Here is a 22,493-nt window from a genome sequence, read left to right as displayed (position 1 = left end):
TTGGAATTATTGCAAAAAGTGATTTTCCTTTTTATTCACTGAGGACAGGTGCAGATCAAGGTTTTTGTTTTTTTTTGGGGGGGGGGGGGAATAGGTGGATCCAAAAAAAATTAAGGGGGCACAAAATAGGTTGATCCAATAAACTTGTGTCAGGAGTAAGTTTAATTAACGCAAACTTGAGTAAATTAAGTAAATTACACTACTTTAGGCTACACTAGGGGGGTGTGCACCCCTTCGCCCCCTCTCCTCTGGATCTGCCACTGAATGAGGGGAACTGGTATTCCCCTGTACAATGTTTTCAACTATGCAAGATTCCAATGGTACACTTTTCATATTGATCTGATACTATTTTTGATGTGTTTTAGGCTTTTTTTTAGAAATCACCATAAACTCTTTTTGGAATAAACTTTTACTTTTGAAACGAACCAAAATAATAGTTACCATTCCTGAATCAATGTCCCATGGCAACTTTTTCTTAATAGTAATTTTTTTTTCAAAATTTTTTTAACTTTTGGTTACTATGGGCTGTTGTTTGGTCTTTACTAGGTTACACCTACCTCTGCAACCATGACAGTGGTGGATCCATAGGGGGGGAGGGGGTTCATCCCCTAGTCAGTACCTCAATCTTTAAGCCAAAGATTTTTTAGTACTTTCATAAGAGCTATTTATTCTAAATAACGGCATTTGTGATTAAGGGGTCATTTTTAAAGAACTGGAACAAAATTCAAACTTTAGCTTAAAGAGTAAGGTATTAACTAGTAGGCGAGCTCCCTAATATAAATATTAAAAACATATGAATGTAGAAGTTCCTTAAGTAAGTTAATTCGTAAGGTACGTATCTTTATTACTAATAAAAACGTTTGTAAATAAAATTAAATAAGTTTCAATAAAGCCATTTAACCAAATTAAAGTAAAATTAATATGCAAATTTTGTTTTAATTATTCATGTTTGGTGACCCAAAATCAAAACCTGCATCAATTCAAAAACGTTCAAAAATTAAATAAAAAAACAAGTTTTTTTAACTGAAAGTAAGGAACAACGTTAAAACTTAAACAGAAATTATTCTGTATATGAAAGGGGCTGTCCCCTCCTCAACACCTCGTTCTTTACACTAAAGTTTGACTTTCTCACAACTTGTTTTTGTTAAACAATAAAAAAATCGTTAATCCCCTTCCTCGTCAGCAGCTACACCCAAAATATGCTTGTTTTGCTTGTTTTTTTTTTTTTTTTTTGCTTTGGCATTCTTCAAGACAAATATTTAGCTTTCTACCGAGAAAAGGCCCCGTTTATTATTTTTTTGCTTTAAATCTTTCATATACATGACTGAAATATAGCCCCTTATAGAAAAGAATACTCTGTAATCCTTTGTCCTGATGTCTTAATTTAGCTTAAATTCATTTTTATTATCAGAATTCAATCAAAATTAAGTGCACATGCCCCATTGATATTGGTCAAACATGTCACTTCAATACATGACAAGTCTCACATCAATTTTTCTAAACAGCAAAAATAAAACAAAAAAGGAATCATTATGCGACTTCTCAAACAAAAACAGCTGTCAAAAGCAATTAAGAAATCCCTTCTCGTTTCAAAGGATTTGCATAACCCACTTTCTGAAGTTTCTATGGCAACAAATGGCCATCTTTGAAAGTATTAGCCTATTAAAGATTTTGAGGATTCTATGGAGAGGAGCATAGTCTCCTCAACTGGTAGAAACATTGGTACTGGTGCATTATGTGGGCACTGCTAAAGAAATCAAGTTTGGTTCATGCTAATAAAATGAAATAAAATAGGATGAATATGCATTAATTTGTAAACAAATTTGGGCTATATATTTCAGCTCAACAGAATTGTTGTTGTCATTTTAATGACAAAAAAAATCATTTTAATAGTGGGGAACTTGATTTTAATAACCAAGTAATGGAAAATTTTCTGCGGGAGCAAATTTGTACTAGGGGCTGGTTATTTGTGGGGAAACTTCCATAAAGGATGGAATTTCTGTTTTTTTCTGGTCGGAGGTGGGTTAAACAAAAAAAAAACTAAAACTTTTTTTTTTTTTGAAAACAATTTTGAAGTTTTTGCCGCAATATCAGCAATAAGTGTTTTCAGCTATGGGTTCCAATCCCGGGCTCTGGCTCTGGCTATAAAACCTATTTTGTAAAAGGCTTGATTTACTACGTAGATACAAGCTCTAATTGAGCCTGAAAACGAAGCTAAAACCAAGTTTGGCTCCCAAATTTTTGCAACGAAATTCCCTTTTATTTTTTCCTGAAAAATCCCCGAATCTTGAAGACTTGTCCCCGAAAACTCCCCGAATTTTTAAGACTTGTCCCTGAATTTGAATTTTTGAGATTGGAAGCCCTGTATAGTATACCTGCATGATGCGTAAACACCAAAATTTGTTTACCTACATTTTTGTTACATTTTTACAAGTCAGACAAACATTTCGTTTTTGGGAGGGTGGGGGGAAGGGGGTTCAACCCCCCCCCCCCTACGGGTACAGCCTTGTCCAAGGAAAAAAATTTGCTATTGTATGAGGAAACCAGTAACAAAAAACCTGTCAAATAGGCTATTTGCAAGAGACCGCTATAGATAAAACATTGCAAAGCTGTGGTTTCTCATGGACTTACAATATTTAAACGATTGTTTTTTGGTGTTTAAGCGGGGGAAGGTACCTAGGTTAGGTTATGTATTTAACCTAAGTTTTTTATTGTTTTAAGAAATAAAGTTGTGTGACAGATTCAAACTTTAGCGTAGAGAGTGAGGCATTGAGAAGGAGACAGCCCCTTTCATATACAGAATCATTTCTGTTCGTTTTAAGTTTTAAGGTTGCTCCTTACTTTCAGTTATTTTTTTTTTTATTTAATTTCTGAACGTTTTTGAATTAATGCAGCTTATATTTTGGCTCACCATACATGAATAATTAAAACAAAATTTGCATGTTAATTTTACTTTTTTGGCTTAATGGCTTTCTCGAAATTTTGTTCTGACGTAACTTACGAATTAAATTACGTAGTAACGAACTTCTATAGTTGTATGTTTTATTACGTATATTAGGGAGTTTGCCCCCTAGTCGATACCTTGCTCTTTACGCTACAATTCGAGTTTTGTTCGAATCACAAACCCCTGAATCACAAAAGCCGGTTAATTAGAATAGATAGCTCTTTTGAAACTACTAAAAAAAGACTCTAGTGAAAAGGGCGAGGTATTGACTAGGGGGCGAACCCCCTCACATACGCAATAATTTCTGTTTGTTTTAAGTTTTAAGTCTTCATAGAAATGTCCCTTCCCCCAAGGAAACATCCTCCATTGAAGAATTCTTCCCCGTAACCCTTTCCTCCCAGCCCCCCCCCCCTATCAGAAAAGAATCCCTCCTGAAACGTCTTTATACTTCCCATTAACCAATACTGTATGTAAACAATGGGCAAAGTTCCGCTCCTTTCCAAAAGAAAGTAGTGGTATCAACTCACGAAAATGTAGGTCAAAGTCACGAAAACTTTTAATAAAAATACCAAGAAAATACTATTCTCATTGAAAATGCCAAATTAAGAATTTTTCAAAGTCTGCGCGGGGACAGTGGTGGCAAAAAATAATAGAAGGGGGAATGCTTGGGGGAAAAATATTTTTAAAATATAGGGGCACAAAAGTTTTTTTTTTTATTTTTGTTGAATAAAATATAAAGAAAAAGCCATTCCGAAATGAAAGGATCAAAAATGATATTTTTAGAAAATTAGGAGGGGAGAAAAAACACTTAAAGAAGCAAAAAACTCTGCTCCCAAATTGATGGCACTGAACATAGAACATACAAGTATAAATTTTTCTGGTCCTTTTATATCTTCAAAATTCTTATAAAACAAAAAATTGCAAAGAAAAAAAGAATTTTTTGTTTGTCTTCACGGTTTTTTGTTTTATCATGATTAGTCAGTGTGGTCTCAGAAATGTTTTCCAGATTTTTTTTTATTTGTGAATATTTCATTTGTGTATTTCACCAGTTCAATATTTCAATTTGAATAAGTTCATTAAGAAATACACTGTACAAGCTATGCCAAAAGATGAACAAGATACGTCATATCAGTACAGACTGATTAGTTGTTATTTCCAGCTTATCTATTTTTGTTCATTGCATGCCTTGAACTTGATAACAATTAAATAAAAATAAGTTATTTTTCAAGATGAAAGTAGAGAGTGAAATTAAAATTTATGCGATCGATACGATCACCCCTGGAAAAAAATAAACAAATAAACACGTATCCGTAATCTTTCATCTGGCAAAAAATGCAAAATTCCACATTTTTGTAGATAGGAGCTTGAAACCTCTACAGCAGGGTTCTCTGATACGCTGAATATGATGGTGTGATTTTCATTAAGGTTCTATAACTTTTAGGAGGTCTTTCCCCCTTTTTTCGAAAATCAGCCAATTCCCATTAACCCATTAACCAATACTATATGTAAACAATGGGCAAAGTTCATAACTTCCAGCCCTTCCCTGGAGAACTGTGGGGTATTAAGTCATCCTCAAATAGATATTTATTAAATTTTTGACTATGCTGAACAAGATGGCTATCTCAAAATTTTGATTGGGCTAATTTGGGAAAAAAATTAGCGTGTGAGGGGGCCAAGTTGCCCTCCAATTTTTGAGGTCCCTTAAAAAGGGCATTAGAACTTTTAATTTACGCTCAAATAAGCCCTCTTACGATATTCTAGGACTACTGGATCGGTACGATCACCCCTGGAGAAATCAAAAAAAAAAATTAAACATCTGTGATCTTTCTTCTGACCAAAAATACAAAATTCCACATTTTTGCAGATAGGAGCTTGAAACTTCCGCAACAGGTTTTTCTGATACGCTGAATCCGATGGTGTGATTTTCATTAAATTTCTATGACTTTTTGGGGGAGTCTGCCCCTTTTTTCGAATATAAAGCAAATTTTCTCAGGCACTTAACTTTTGATGGGTAGGACTGAACTTGATGAAAGTTATATATTTGAATTCAGCATAAAAATCTGTTTCTATTGATGTATCTATGGGTATCAAAATTCCGGTTTTTAGAGTTTCGGTTACTATTGAGCCGGGTCGCTCCTTACTTACAGTTTGTTGCCACGAACTGTTTGAAAAAACCTTAAATTTTGACAATTGGTAACTTACAATAACATAGAGATTACTGATACAGGTGTATCAGTAATCAGTATCAGTAATCCCCCCCCCCTACTCGCCTATTATAGGCAAACCTCTCCTTTCCCCCTTAATTTTCCTTGTCCATTCATGATGAAATTAGGCTATAAAAATTGTTTCCGATTGCTATCTGACTAAAATAGCTTGTTTAACCAGTCAGTATTTATCGTTCGAGAACTTCAAACAGAGATGATAAGAACTGTTTACACTTGCCGTCTTGCCCAGACACTTCCTTGAAGTATGAATTTATAATTAAGTCAACGGAATCAAAACGTGTTAAAAATGAAAGGGAAGAGTAAATGATTGTCTGGTGAACAAGCATGCAAAATAGTGTTCGGCGATATTGGCAAATATCGGAATATCGAAATATCGATATTTGAAGTTCGATATGTCGATATTTCGATATTCGATAACGATATTGACAAGGCCCAAGTAGGAAAGAACTAGTAGACATAAAAATGTTTATTTGTACTAATTTATACTTCATTATTGAGAAAAAACAAACAAAACTACAATCGTATACATGTGATGAATGCATCCAAAAAGCCGGGAAGGGGGGGGGGACACATGATTGTCCAAGGAAGAAAAGCATGTCTATATTATCTCCCTTTAGGTGGTTTCGCCTCTCGCTAATCAGCTGACCAGCTTTCGAAAATACCCTCTCTGAAGGGGCACTAGTTGCTGGAACTTCAGGCCAACTTCTGTAAGGACCCTCCTAGACTGGTAGTGTGTCTTTCCCCACACTAAGGGGTCAGTAGTACGAGCCACTGGATTCTCACGATTGTAGCTTGTTATATTGAGGATGCCCTCTGCAGCAGCTGTCGTTGAACTGTTCCCTTCTGCTTCTGTAGCCGTGGGTCGAGATACGTAGTCACTGCTATAGGCTTCACTTGCTCAAGTCCCTGGAGCCGATCTTTCATGTGGGAGATCAAACGTAAACGTAGCTGTTCGGTTGCGGGAGTATCGCAAGTTTCACTCGAAATGGAGTTTAGATGGCGGATCAAGATCTTTGTCAGCGGCGGGACCTTTGCAATCAATGGGTACTTTTCCGCCGAGACTTCAACTGTGACTTCACTGGGAATTTACTGGTTGAAACTTAATTGAAAGTTCTTGTTGATATTTAATATTAGAATACAGATTAATTATAGAAAGAATCATTGTTGATATTAGAAATTATAAGAAAAAGAAATAAGAAAACGAGTTCAAAGTAGAGAAGATATGGGGGTCATGAATCAGCCAATAAAACTATCAGAGCATTATTAAAAAAAATGCTTGTCTTGGTGGACCATTCTCGGTTATAACCAGCCTTTGAAACAGTATGACAGTATGACATATGACGGTAAAGGTGCTCCCCATGCAGTTAAAATGCAGTGGTGCAGCTCAATAGAAGCAGGATGTAAGACAACTTATGCATTAATTAGTCCATTGCACAGTAGCTCTTCCCCTTTACTGCATGGGTAGCAGTTCTGCATGTTTACCCAGCATGATAGACTGAATAATATACTATACAGTTGTTTTGATAATGGTGCAGATTAGCAAGATTAGCCAACTCTATAGTATTGGGTGCCTGATATACCAGAAAAGACAGTAAAAAATGAGTTGTTCGTGTCCTGGATCTACTGGGCTGCATCTCTGTATCCTTACAATACATTTTACTGAATAACATAGATTGAGAAATGAGCTGTTTTTTGTTAATTTTGGATATAGGATGATAATGAGATATTTAGAAAATAAACATACCATTTGACTCAGAGTTTACCATAATGCTGTATTGAAATGTAGCAATCATTTCCTGTGGAAACTCATCCTCTAGATTCTATAAATCAAGCTTTTTGGGGATAAAAAGGGATTCAAGGGTGGGCTGCAGGCTTGTAGGTGAGGTGGCCTTGACCCTGAACTCCAAGTAAGCCAAAAAAAAAAAAAAACTGAAAATAGGGTTTTCCTATCCGAGAGACTTAAGAGAAGGATAAGCACAAAGGTGTCACTCCAAAAACATACAGCTTACCTTTGTACTTTCGTAACACTATCTCGGCAATCAAATTCGTAACAAAACCTACTGATCTTTGCTCCTCACAACCAACTAACCAACTGAATGAATGAAATTGCAAATGGGAATGGTGGAAAGGAACAGTAGCCAAACCCTTGTTTGTTGTGATTTTTGTTTGTTTTAAGCTAGAATTATATATTCATTTTATATTTTACACTTTTTAAGATTTATTTATACTAGTAACTGTTTTAGGTTTCTTTTCTATGAGTGTTTATTGAATTTGTGTTCATTTTGGATTTGATTTGTTGTTTAATAGCACTTTTTTGTCGTTTTAAGCTTGAATTACTATTTATTCTTATGTATAAAGATCTCTATTTTATTCTTGTCTTTAGTTTTTTTTAATTAAATACTGTTTAGTTACGTTACTTTTAGTTGATTAGCTTAAATAAAAAATAGTCACTTAATCGTATTTATCTATTAAACCCTACAAGTATTATACCTACAGAATAGCTCTTTGTTTGCTAAAGCAAATCCTTACTTATAATATATAAAGCTGAGGACTAAAGGGTATTATTGACTAAAGCAGCTCTCAATTACTAATCTAAGAATGAAAATTGGGTCGAAACATTTTTTTCCGTTTCAAAGGGCCTGCTGTTCTTTTCTTAAATCTTTATCTACAAAGTTTTTTTGTGTTCAAATATTGAAAAGTAAATGTAGTGTACATATTTTGGGCAAACAAAAATATAATTTTATTAGATTAATCCCCTTTCCTTCTGGAGAGGGAGCTAGTTTATTCTGTTTAGTGAAATTGAGCTTACTTTGAACAAAATTTGGTATTCATTCCCTCTTTCACAGACATTTCATCCTTTCACTATCACGTCATTTACATGTTAGAGGTCAGTTATTTTGGGGTTGTGAAATTATTTTTTTTTTACAATGGGAAAAACAATTGTCAATGATAATTTTTGTATTGAAATTTCATTTAAATAACATAAATATTTTTGTGTCTCTCTTATAAGAAGCATATATTTATGAAAAGGTATTTGCATAACTTTTAAGATCTATTTATAATTTGTTTTTTCTTTATTTTGTATAAACTGTCAAATACTGTTGGATTTGGCAACACTGATATGATAAATATTGACAACATAGTATTTACCGAACAAATTAGAAAGATATTTCATTTCTATTTTTTTATTAAGTGGATAAATGAAATAAAAATTTTAGATAAAGCAAATAAGCACAATTTTTTCTGTATTTATTTAAAAAAAATTCTTAGCAACAAGAGAGAGCTATTGAAAATAAGGTTTCAAGGGTAGACTTGCCGACTGAGGAAGCAAGGGGCCTGTAAAAAACTAAAAAAGGCTATTGCTGATAGATTTGAATAACCTCTGGAACACATTCGTAAAAATTCTAGAGTTTAAACAAAGACAAATTCAGATACTTAGATAGAGTTCCAATACAGACTTAAGGATCTAGAATAGAAGTAGTTAGATGTTAAAAAAATACATAAGATAAAACGAGAATAAAACTGGGAGGCCACAGAAGGGGGCTGTCACCATTATGCAGAAGAGATAGGGAGATTTAGTCAATTTTTTTTTATTCCCTGGAGATATTTCTTGGAATTGCCTCTATATATTTTATTTAAAAATATATTAAACACCATAGTTGACTAGATCTAATAATATTAAAAAAAATTTATTCGTTTTTATAATATTACAAGGCTATGTGGAGAATGACCAAAGCGTTAGATGTAACGCTGCCTAGTGTAAGTAATAGATCAACTAAATCGACGTTATTATGTTACAACAGTATGTTACTATTTGGGTAAGGACTCATACCGATCATCTTGGGTTAGAATATATGTTTTCTCGTCCAAACGTTCTTGTGGGGAGACAGAATTGACCATGTCATCCTTTTTGGAAAATAAGTCACTTGAAATTCCTGTTTAGAGTGAAAATACTTTTGAAATTTATGATTTTGCATTTCAAATATCAGATGACGAGGCACAAAGATTTCACTTAGTGTACCAGACACTGTTGGAACGAGGTTAGAGTGCATGTATTCCATTGAAAAGTTTGAGGAATTAGAATATGATATGATAAACCCAATGCTGGAATACAGTCCCCATTCAGTGACGATTTATTTATATTCTCAGCAAGTATAGTTACGAAAGTCCGATTCGCTCTTGATGATGATTTATTTTGCGCGAAAAATTAAGGAAAAGCAAAATACAAGAAAAAAGAATAACAAAGCAGATTTACTTGTGGAGAAGCTGTGGGAAAAATGTCCAGGGGAAAATTTTGGCGGACATGGAATTATCTGGAAGCATTTCCCAGGGAGTAAGTATTTAACGGGGACTTTTCCACGAGAGTAGGCTCTCCCCGTTGGAATGTTTGTCTTTAGGGAAAGAATTTTGAGAATGGGAGAAATTTCAGACATTATTTTAAAAACAATCAAAATTTAATAATAATAAAATGTTTAATGAAAATAGGAAGAATTTTCCAGAAGAAGCTGTCTGCATGCAGTTTTCAAGGGAAATTTTCAGCAAGGATTACATTTTTTGGGGGCGGGGACTTTATGCGGCAGAAATCATCCATGGAATGATTTTTTCACGGAGGAGGGCCTCAGTGGAGGGTTTTCACGGAGGGAGGAGGTAGAATTTCTGGCATTAATTTAAAAACGATCTAAAATTAAAGAAAAACAATATTTATTTTCCAGTCTGAAATGAATAATGGCTGCAGAGATAACTGAAACGTAGTAAAATCCTGTTATAATTTAAAACAAATCTAAGAGATAATGGAAGGACGATATAAAGAGAAAATTCTGTCTTATAAAGGGGAAGAAGAAATAAAATTGGGAGTCGGTTTTCAACTGTTTCAAAGTGCATAATCTTTTTTTAGACCCATTATTATAAATGTAAAACCTTTTAAGTATTTAACTGTTGTATTTTTTTTCATATTAAATTTTGTTATACTTTTCTATTAGTTCTATGAAATAAAAACAAACTTTTGAATTATGGATCTTAGTCTTAAATATTTCTATTTATTAAATGTTTTTTTGCTATTTTTTAGTAGCTATATTGACTTTTCTTTAATCTAATTTCCTATTTTTAGAAGTAATGAATTCAGCTATCTGCAGTAATGATGGTTTAAATCAACCGAAGCTCTGGCGTTGCAACTCCTGTGGAAAGACAGAAAAATCATTTCTGATTATAGATCTTCATATAGACACGGGCTGTGAAGAACTGTCACCAATTGAGTGCGACATGTGTCCTGCTGTAGTTAGAGATTATAGAAGCTTTGTTGCTCATTTTTTGGAGCATCAAATGGAAGAAACAAGAAGATGTCCAATTTGTTTTCAAGACAATATTGATAACATGAAAGAACATTTAGTTTTACAGGGTCATTTTTCACAAAACGATTCTGATACAGTGTTACTGGGAGGCACCTCCCAACTTACTTCACAGATAAAGTCCACAAGTGTCAGTTTAAATTCTTTGGAGTTGAATTTTGGAGTAACAGGTCAAAACGATAAGGAATATCTTTTGAATCGCCGCGCATCTAACAAGAAGTTTAGAAAACACGATGAGTGCAGCATATGTAAAAAGAGATTTCTCAATAAATGCAAACTAGAAATGCATCAAAGAACACATAAAAGAGTGAAATTATTTGAATGTAATACATGTGAGAAAATCTTTTCTTTATTGGGTAATTTGAAAAGGCATCAAAGAACACATACAGGCGAAAAACCCTTCCAGTGTGATATATTTAAGAAAACTTTTTCTGAGTCGGGAAGTTTGACTAGTCATAAACGAGTACATACAGGTGAAAAACCCTTCCATTGTGATATATGTGAGAAAATCTATGCTGAGTTAGCAAGTTTGATTAGTCACAAACGAGTACACACAGGGGAAAAACCCTTCCAGTGTAATATATGTAAGAAAACTTTTTCTGAGTCGGGAAGTTTGACTAGACATAAACGAGTGCATACAGGTGAAAAGCCCTTCCATTGTAATATATGTAAGAAAATCTATGCTGATTCGGCACCTTTGACTGTACATAAACGAGTTCATACAGGGGAAAAACCTTTTCAGTGTGATAAATGTAAGAAAACTTTTGCTGATTCGTCATCTTTGACTACACATAAACGAATACATACAGGGGATAAACCTTTTCCCGTGTGATAAATTTCAGAAAACCTTTGCTCATTCGGGAGCTTTTAATAGACATAAACGAGTACATGCAAGAGGAAAATCCTTCAATTGGGGTCTTTTTAAGGAAACCTTTCTTCTGTATTTAAATTGGATTAAGTATAAACGATTGCCAAAAAGTGAAAATGCTTTTAGTATAACATATAAAAAAAAGACTTTCGGAATCAGGCTCTTTGAATAAGCTCCATTGAGGGTGTACAGGCGAAAAACAATTTTGGTTTTATGTATATAAAACCGCCAATCCTAGTTTGTTTCTCTTGTAGGTTCTTTAGTGCTCCGTCAAAGTCTACTCTATTAGTTCTTGTGTGAAGATAGTACACATCAACCTTGTTATGTGAACAAAAAGAAAAATAAAATATTTTCAAAAATCCAGAAAATTTAAATGCTTTCGTAAAACAAGGTTTTTCAAACAACCTTTGAAGCCATGTCAATACCTAGGATATGCAAAATTAAAGTCTCACAATAATCAGACAGTTCGTGGTATTGTAGACCTGCATGTAAGAAGCCATTGGGCCCAATTGTGATTGATGCTCTAAAAACACAATTTTGATCACAATTAAGGCCTATGCAAAAGAGAACATACTGAAAAAAAGGAGGAGGTCATCCTTCGGTGAATATAAACGAGTTTAGTAGGTGGTCCTTTTCTTTACGCGGAAAAATTTACATAGCAAGGTTTTAAGTTGTAACATGATTTTAAAAGCCGAAATCACAAAAAAAAGTGAAAAGTATAAATCTATGAATAATTTTTGCTAGTATTTAATTTGTCGATTATTAACTGGGAGGAAAGAGTAAATTAAGAAAAAAAAGAAGAATAAAATAAAGAAAAGAATGTTGGATAATTTAAAATAACTGTAGTAGGAAAACCAAACGTTTTTAGTTCAAAAAGATTCATAATTAAAAAATTTCAAACTTATTATGTTTAAGCATAGAATTTTTTATCTAGAAAGAAAACAATGTTTCAACCTGGTTGTGCCCCAAAAGAGTAAGAATCTAAATGTGAAATCTCAGTGAATGGTGAGGGGTATTTTGAACTCATTCAAAAACCACAATGTGTATCCTGGTTATATGGAAGAAGTAAAATTTAGAAAATAATTAATTAAAGAAAAAAACATAAGCATTATAGATAAAACATTGACAATAAAGAACAATCTTATTATGGGACAAATTATTAGGCAATTTAAAAGTTATACAATTTTTTGATTGTTTACGCACGAGAGTTAACATTGAGAATGGAGGTATGTTTTAACACAGTTGTGTCTCAAAAGGGTAAAGGTGTCAATGTAAAACTTCATTGAATGTTGAGGGGTGTTTTGAACTAAATGAAAACACACTATGTCCATCCTGTTTATAAAAAAAAGGTGTTTCTACAATACCTTAGGAATATTTGAGGGTTTCAGTTTGAAATCTCCAGGCCCCCTACTACTGCTACTTCTACAACGGCTGTGAATACTAATTAATTTGACTAAAAATACTTCTGACATTGACCAATTCTAATTGTGACTGCTTTCAAGTAATTTTGAAGGGGCTAACATCAAAACAAACTTTGCATGCGGGTTGTTAAAAATGTTAATCAGAAATAGCAATGGAACCGGCGAGGGTATTAAGATTAAACTTTCAGGTCATGTTAAAGAGTGGTTGATGATAAAGCGGGGACACCATACCCTTTTCTAGTTTGACCCCCTCAGTCCCTGACTAAATTTGATCGAACTTTAGAAAGTTCCAATTTTTTTAAGAAAGTTCAAGACTTGACAGTCTGTTCGGTCTTTAAACCTATTTTAGTCAAGAAGAAAAAGAATTGGGTACTTACTGTGGACAGTAGCCAAAATAATGTTCGGGTATGCTTATTGAATAGGAATCCACTTATTCAAGAAATTTAGGAATTCCACGGTGTTAGGCTTTCTCCCTGAATTATTTCCTCTATAACATTTTTAACCCTGCAGAAATACTCCCTGAAAATTGTTCGAGTGGAGGGGGGGGGGGGGTACTCCCCAAAATTCACTTTCTAGCAAACTGGAAAGATGAAATTTTGGATGATATATCAAAGTCTCAGTTTTTCTTGTTTTTGTTTTTTACTCCAAATCTTTTAGTCTTTTGAAAAGTTTACACTATTTTGACAACGTAGACACACATTTTCTTACGATTACCCTCTGGGTCTACTTTTAATTCAAAAGTCAAGGTCAATTTTTTCCCCTCTCCCCCCCCCCCCCCCAAACATCCCTCAGCAATTCCAAATGAATCCTGGTTCCAGTTTGTTCATGATATAGTGAAGATATGCTATTTTGATAGCCTGGATACACAATGCTTCTTTTAGTCTACATTGCTACTTAACCAGGAAATGATTCTTAGATCATCAATTAACTTTTATGATCTTCCGATTTAAGGAACTACTTAACAGTTAATACAATATAAGTACTTGATTGCAGAAAAAAAATGCTTTGGTTAATTTAAAAAAAGATAATTTTGCCCCCCCCTCCCCCCTATCGTATGTACCCTCTCTCAAAGTTTAAGATTGATAATTCAAGAAAATACAGAGATATTGCAGATGCTCTGTTTTGATAGCCTCGTTTCATATAATGTCTTCTGACTTGCCTTCAAGTTTAGACATGATCAGATTCTAATTGCCAACAGAACTTGTAGCAGAAGATTTTTGAATTACCAGAGATGCGGCATTTAAAAAATGATCCACCATTCAAAGTTTAAAGTTTCCCTACACCTCATGGGCGTAGAAAGCATATTGTCTAGGAGGGGGGGCAGTCGATAGTGTGATGGACTTTTATCAACTGCTTTTTCCAAAGCATCTGCTTTTTCAGCCATATCTAATGTAAATTTTAAGGTCTAGGGGGGGGGGCAACTGCCACCCCCCCACCCTACATCCATGCTACACCTGCCGCTTTTTTCTTTACCTTTAATTTTCGACTCCACTCCCCAAACTGTTCTAGAGATCCGGCAAATTTGATGTTTGATAGCAAGGAAGTGCGAAGGCTCTTTGATTTCTTATTTCTCGAAGTTGAAGGTCAACGCACATTTTCCCCCTCCCCCATACCGGAATAAACGTTCCTGAAGGTTTCAACTTAATATCTGAAACTGGAAAAGTTTACCAGATTTTCCAAGAAGGGAGGAAACAAGCCTCAAAAGTCAAGGAATCTATTGAAAATTTACCATCAAATTCCCCGTATCAGAGGAATCTACTGTTGAGGTTCCAGTCTCCCTTCTGAGAAAATGTGGAATCTTACGCCGTCCTATTTCCTTTGACAATACTTTCCTAATTCACTTTGGATAATCTGGTAAAACAAATTAAACCTCTCTTCATTATTAGATGCAACTGATAAAATATTATCCCAATTCAATTGAGATAAGACAATCTTATAACACAACAGAACTGCTTAATTTACGTAATGCCAAGAAAACTCATTCATTAACCTACAACTATTTCCTAGAAGAATAGCATGTCTAACTGTCAGAAGTGTCACTAACAACACGGGGGAAATCAGGGTTAACATTAGAGAATACATTATCAATACATGTCGTGGATGTATCCGTGACCCTTGTAGGTACGTTGATTGATGGAAGTAATCCAAGTGATCTGAAAATATTCAAGAGTCGGCAGCTCTGTATTTATTTCAATCAGGTCAACATTCATATCAACCACAAAAGAATACGGGTGATTCACCGAAAACCTTTCAAGCTGCTCCTCTAAAAAATAAAAGAATTCATTATATGAGGAAATCAGTAGACGGTAGAGAACTATTAAACAGCAAGAATAAACACCTAAACGAAGATGAAGCACGAGTGACTCAAACGTAATCTCCCTATAATTAGTTAAATCTTTCCGAATGGCCTCTTCAATATCCAATCTAATATATACGGCAAGGCCCCAATTTTGACGTAATTAGGTTTCACTTTAATAGCACACAGATTTTAAAGGTCACCATAGTTCAGGACCCTCTAGAGGGAGAAGAAGTGGGTAAATTTTTACCAAATCATATTATTGACTTACAAATAAAGTGAATATACAACTTGATGCCTTTTTTTATGCTCTTTCCAAATATAATAATTATTTTGTTGGAAATTAATTTTACCCACACCCCTATATATACCAATTCAGGGTATATATTTGCACATTAGGGGGTTGGGGTAAATTTTAAACTTACCTCAAATTTACACCAGAAAAAAAAATTATTTTATGTGAAAAAAACAGGAAGATTGAAGAAAATTAAAAAAGCTTAGAAGTAATTTCGAAAATAATTTGTGACAGAAATAAGAAATTTGTAATTTTTATATTGAAGCCGCGAAGCACTATCCCCTTGGAATTGATAGTGCTCCTAGAGCACCAGACAGTGAAACCCCTACTGCATCAGAAAGTGATGATGAAGTTAGGTATAATGGATTAGTTTCTTTACATTAAGGGATGTTTATCTGATATTTATAAAATTGTATATGTAGCTGCCATAAAGGGTTTGTTTTGATGAAGGAAGTTTTGCTTTTTTTAAATAAGCTTAGAAGCAATTTTTGAAATAATTTGCAATGAAAATGAATGTTATATTTGGATTCAGCATGAAATTCTGAAGCTAGTGGTATGTTTTCTCTTTATTGATCTGAATAGTCTGTTAATATACATTTTGATATAAGTCTGTTAATGTTAATATAAGTTTTCCCCCCAAGAAACGAATAATTCAAACTGTTTAGTATTTCTCAAATCAAATCACTGCTCACCAAGATTTATTATATTTCAATTCAAATCTGAGCTTTCAGCAAAATTTAGTATTTTTCAAATTGAATTGCTGCCATGACATTTCTATGAAAAAATAACAGGAAAATTGGAGAAAGTTAAAGAAGCTTAGAAGTAATTTTGAAAATAATTTGCAACAGAAATGAGTTTTATATTTGGACTCAGGATGAAATTCTGATGGTAGTGGTATGTTTTTTCTTTATTGATCTGAAAAGTCTGTTAATATAAACCTTATCCTTAAATTCTACTCAAATAACAGAAATTGGATTTTCAGAACTAAAGCCTGAGAAAAAGAAACTGATAACTGAAAATCAAAGTAAAATGTTGTTTTGTCAAAATTTCAATAAGTATAGAACTGTAATGTTGGCAAATTTCAGGACCCTCTAGAGGGAGAAAGAATAGAGGTAGGTACTACCTTCCCAGGACATAATATAGCCTGTAGACCCATCCCTGAAAGTTTAATTTTCCTAACCTATACCCATTACAAGATAGATAAAGTAGAATTTTAACAGTTAGTTTGTATTGGGTTTAATTGTTAGCTGAATTGTGGTGTATTCTAAATATGAGTTTAAATATAGCCTATCTGGGATCCTAATAGCAAACTAGCCAGTAAAGTTTTAGTTTCGCTACGTTTTACTATCTTGGAATGGGTTTTGTTTAGTAAAATGAAACTTCTAGTAGCCTAATGAATCCAGGGTCAAAACATACTCTAGGAAGGTATTGCCAAGCTTCTATGATAAAGCCCTTTTGATTTCAAGTCTAAGAATTTTGTATACTTGACAGATACCTATTGAAATTTTGAAAAAACAACATTTTACCTTAATGATCAGTTATCCAATCCTCAAATAGTGAAAACCTCATATCTAATATGTTTCTCTTTATGCTCAGCATGTTAGCTGTGGAAAAAGTCATCCTGCTGTCCCAGCAGAAGTCAGATAGCCTCAAACTATTTCTCAAAAGAAATACTTGCCCAAGCTTGAACCATCAAACCCTTGAAGGCACAAAATCCATCAACTTGTTTCTGACAACAGATTACCATTAAATAACACTCTACACATTGCTAATTGTTTTGATTTGACTTTTGCAAATAACTTCCCAGTTGCCACTTCCTTGAGCCACTCATACCTACCACAGAGCTACTACTAAAGAGATGACTGAAGTTGAAATAGATCAGCAACTAATGGTAAATAAGCTGATTAAACTAAATCCTAACAAATCAAGAGGACCTGATGGTTTTTACCCTATGCTCCTCAAAGAAATAGGGTAAAGGCACTGATGATTCAACAGTGCAATTTCGGAACCACTGTCAAAATTTTCCTTCAAAACGGGATAGCTCTACTTAGCCGTGACTTACAGTGCCATCTCTTCGAGCAGTCGTTATATTTCGACGGTGCGAAACGTGGACACTATATCCGGTACAGCCAGATAAGAAAAGATCATTAAATTCGGTCAGTTTCCTGTTTTCACCACAAAAGGAGCTACCGAAAATTTTTCAGGTATGTAATGTTCAAACTGTCATTACTTGGTTATTTATTGCAAGAAAAAGTTGGGATAAGCGCCAATGTGTCGAGATACATATGATCTTCTCTGAAATGTAGCCACATTAGCTTTTTCTTGATAAAATTAAATGAAAATGGCGACGGAAATTGCATTGTCGAAACTAGGTTCCAAGTGTCGAAAATTCTTGTTTGATGTAGTGGAATACCAGGCGGACTAAAAATGTTCCTTCAGTCGCATTCAAGCGTAAATATCGGCTTCTATCAAGGGATTTATTTCTTTGGTGAATATCTCGTAGTAACCTTGTTGAAAATTCGGACAGACAGCAACAGGCCCTGTCGAAATATAGGTGACTTTGTCGAAACTTCACTAAACATGTAAAACAGATGAAAAATAATAGGTGTCAAAATTCCAGGATCCACTGGCGAAACCATATGCACCATAGCTGTTGAATTTACGGATGCTTTCTGCGCAACGAGAGATTTTGATGATTATTATTTCTAATAATATTTCAGATGAAAGAACATTTAAACAAAAGTTTTTTTTTAAACTTTGAAGTTTTACTTATAGACACTGGATTTTTCCATCATCTGAGGAACTGCCGCTTGGCCTCATACCATGCAGGGGGGTAAATTGCTTTGGGGCTGGGGGGGACAGTTGCCCCCCTGACCTCGTTTTGCCCCCCCCCCCAGACCTGATTTTGCCCCCCCCCCCAGATTTTTTAGATTATACCCTTATTTATCCTTCATCCGAATAAAAAATAAAAATTTTATCAAATACAAAATCTTATACAAAATGACACGTAGGCCTATGTTTTGGACGAAACTAAGAATCTGCATATGAAAATAAAATCCACTAAATCAAATAAACTTCTTAAATTTCTTGAAATCCACTCCCGTTTTCCTAGACCCTATCCCTTCCGAAATGCTTGTGAAACAATTTTGTTACACTAATTTTCTTATACTAAATACTTAGTAATGTGTATTAAAATTTTTTGTACCGATTTTGTTATAGCAAATACTGTATACATGAAACAATTTTGTTAGTTTTACTACCTCTACTTTTTGCATATTGTTTTAAACTTTTATACATTAAATGAAGTTGAAGAAAAACAAAGAAACATACACCAGGTTCCGCCCACAAGTATTCCCCAAGTATTTTGACGCGTGTCGAGTTGGGTTCAGACTTGCGTCAAAATCAGGTAAATTTTTTTGTTGTGTCGAATTAGTAGGTGAAAATAATATGATGTAGAAACATTAAAATTTATTGCCAAGCTCAGATAAAGCTTTAAATTTTCCATGAAACAGTTACAGTCAAAAATGTCTTCACTATACGATGACACTCTTTTCAAACCAAAAGTCTTTAATCTAGAAACTCTAGAGTAGAAAAACTGTTTTTTCGCGAAAAATGTCGAATCTTCGGTATGACACCCAATACGGGTGTCGAATTGGGTTCTGACTTGCGTCGAAAACAGGTAACTTTTTTGTTGTGTCAAATTTGTAGGTGAAAATGCTCTAATTTCGGAAAATTGGAGTTTTGTACCATTTCCAGACAAAACTTCAAACTTCTCATCAAACAGTTAGATTCCTAGATGTTTTTCCTACATACTGAAACCCTTTTCAAACTGAAAGTCTTTAAATTAAGACTTCTAGAGTAGAAAAACTGGTTTTTTACAAAAACTGTCGAATCATTGGTACCTTTACCCTAGCCCCTTTCACTGCCTGGCCTCTAGTTGATACTTTCAGTATTTCACTGATATTTAAAATAATACCTGATGATTGGTGTATGGCAAATTTTATACCCATTTTCAAAAAAGGAGATAAATCCAGGCATGAAAACTACCGTCCTATTAGCCTTACTTCTGTATTGACCAAGATAATGAAGGGGATAGTGAGTGACTGCTGTCAAACATCATGGTGATAATGATCTAATTACCATTAATCAGCATGGCTTCAGATGTAATTGCTCCATTCAAACAAACTTAATCCAATCACACAATATTGTCATTATACTTATAGAACAAAACTCCCAGTAGATGTTTTACTTCTGGAAATGGCAAAAGCATTCAATAAAGTTGACCATAATTACTGGTTGATTAAATTGGTGGCTTATTGCGTAAATTGCCATGTAGTAGATTCAATTGGTTCTTTTTTTTGTAGAAGTTTGCTGAGAGTTTTTGTAACTGATGAAAATAGAAATCAAGTGTATTTAACATCAGTCATTAGTGGAGTACCTCAAGGAAATTTACTTGGTCCAATCCTGTTTAATATTTTTATAAATGATTGTTCCAGTACAGTCCAAAATAATATTACTTTATATGTAGATGATTGCAAACTTATTGGACCAATGGGAAATGGGATTCAGGTAGACCTTAATCACCTTACTCAGTGGGCTCATACATGGCTAATAGATTTTAATCCACTGAAGTGCAAAGTTATCCATATAGGACGAAACAATCCTATGCAGACGTATTACATGCAAAATGCTTCAGGTCTAGTTATTAATTTGGACTCAGTAGATAATGAGAGAGACCTGGGTGTAGTTGTTGATAAACAGCTTAAATTCCACTGTCACACAAATCCACAGGTCTCTAAGGCTAATCAAGCTCTTGGTCTGATCAAACAAACAATTTTTTCTGTCTATTCCTTGGTAGTTAAAAAACTGTACCCAGCTCTTGTTTGGCTTCATCTGGAGTTTGGATACCCAGTCAGCAACTCTTCATATAAAAGTGACATTGTATTAGTAGAAGGAGTTCAAAAAAGATCTACTAAATTATCAGCTCCAAATAAAGATATGGCATACTCTGACTGCTTGAAGAAACTTAACCTGCCCTTATTAGTTTACCAACACGAACAGGGGGATGTAATTGCATTAAAGAATTTATTTCACAATATTATGATAGACTGTTATTCAGCTCTAAAATTCTTCAATAAGGGGTCATTCATTAAAGCTGCAAAGGAAACATATAAAAAGACAAGAGAGACAGAACTTTTTTTCTATTTGAGCAGTACCAGCCGGGAACAGTCTTTCTGATTCTACTGTTTCAACTTCCTCTATAGATTCTTTTAAAAATGCTATTGATTGCAACTGGGCAAGTGTTGGGTGTAAATATCACTGGGATGCTCCAGTGATATTCAGATAACATCATTTCCAACCCAGCTAGAACTACAAGAGGTTATACCACCTTAACATGCTGGCAAGTGTAATTAAGGTTATCAGTTTCTTTTTCTATGCTTTTAGTTCTGAAAATGCATTTCCTGTTATTTGACTTGAATTTCAAGCCATATCAATAGGTTTTTCCTAAATTTGGAAATGCATATGCAGATCTTTGAAACCTCATAAATTGGGATTGAGCAAAGTTGTGAAGCTGAAAACAGTTTTCTTGTACTTCATTTGGTAAGATTCTGGTTTATTTAACTTTTGTTATCTTGGAAAAGTGTTAGGTTAGAAAAAGTGAAACTTTCAGATATAACTTAGAAATCAATAAAACTAACCAAACTTAATAACTTATAAAATCAACCTTAGAAATTAGAATAGGGTAATATGGATGCTTGGCAAGACCTTCCAAGAGTATGTTTTTGGCTGTGGATTCATTTCTGAAAGTTTAATTTTCCTAAAATTACCCCCTTTCCTAGAAAGAAAAAAGTAGTTAAACTAGAATTTTACCAAAGGTTCTGCCCATGCAAAATGTGTTAATTATAATTGTTCTACATATTATGAAGTTAGAATGGTTTTCTTAAAATATTTCTTTATGTGGAGTCCTCTATCTAGGATTACACCAAAACCTATTGATATGGCTTAAAATTCTACTCAAATTACGGGAATGGTATTTTTCAGAACTGAAACCAGAGAAAAATAAACTAAGGTAAAACGTTGTTTTGTCAAAATTTCAATAGACATAGGCCTGTCAAGTTGGAAAATTTCTTACACTGACATCAGAAGAGAGTGAACATTGAAGTTTTGCAATACCTTGCCAGAGTATGTTTTTGACCCTGGATTTGTAACTGAAAGTTTCATTTTTCTTGGCCCAACCTCTTTCTAAGATAGTTAACAGTACTAGCTAAACTAGAATTTTACCTCTATTTCCACTGTTTATAAGGACTTTTATTGATATTTCGTTATTTCAAGTCTCAGTGTGTACATTAGCCTTCTGAGACCTTAATAACCAACTAGCTGGCTGATTTCATAGTATAGGCCTATATAGAATTTTATTGGTAGCTGACTAGTTGAATATTTTAAATACAAGTTATATCTGGGATCTTAATTGCAGACTAGCCTAGTTAGCTATTTGCAGTGTAGGGATATATAAAATTGTGTTGATAGCTGACTGGTTGGCTAATTCCTGGTGAATTGTATACATAAGTGAGGTCTAATAGCCAACTGGTTGGACAGGCTAAATATTGTATAATTGTTGCCTTTTCCCAAATGTATTGGTTAGTGATGCCTCTGGTTGGCGCCAGATCAAATCTCTAGGAAGTAATATACTTTTATTTCTTAGTCCCAGGTTACCAGTTACTGTTTTTTCCATTGCCCCCGCTTTTCTCCAGACCCTGTTCTCACCATGTGGAACTGGATACTTCCTCTAGTAAATACCATTTTTTTTTAGTTTGGACAACGGAAAAAAACTTCCGAATCTTATTAAATTAACTATAAGGAATTGCCACAAGCTATTGTTTGTGAGTAGTTACTCAAGTTATTACTTGTGGGTAGTAAATAGTTTCCCAAAGCTATGAAAACTCTTTTACAGCTATCATAATACCCTAATTATATATTCTTAAGAAAAACTTGATTAAGAAAAAAAAAACATTGCTTAACTTAATATCCTCTCCACAGTGATTTATAAATATTTATGCTATTTGTTTTGTTAATTAGACTCATTTATTCTTGTTAATGG

At 34.0% G+C, this 22,493-nt stretch overlaps 1 protein-coding gene across 1 annotated transcript in view; it reads left to right on the top strand.

Moving 5' to 3' along the window:
* LOC148943878 (uncharacterized) overlaps positions 1 to 22,493 on the top strand; it is a 404,571-nt gene that overhangs the window by 75,540 nt on the left and 306,538 nt on the right. The window lies entirely within an intron of this gene.

This window comes from Artemia sp. Qi Xiang Cuo, chromosome 15 (genome assembly GCF_049724085.1).
Source record: "Artemia sp. Qi Xiang Cuo chromosome 15, ASM4972408v1, whole genome shotgun sequence".
In the NCBI taxonomy this organism is placed as follows: Eukaryota; Metazoa; Arthropoda; class Branchiopoda; order Anostraca; family Artemiidae; genus Artemia; species Artemia sp. Qi Xiang Cuo.
The sequence above is the reverse complement of the archived record's forward strand: the minus strand, read 5'-3'. Positions and strand labels throughout refer to the sequence as shown.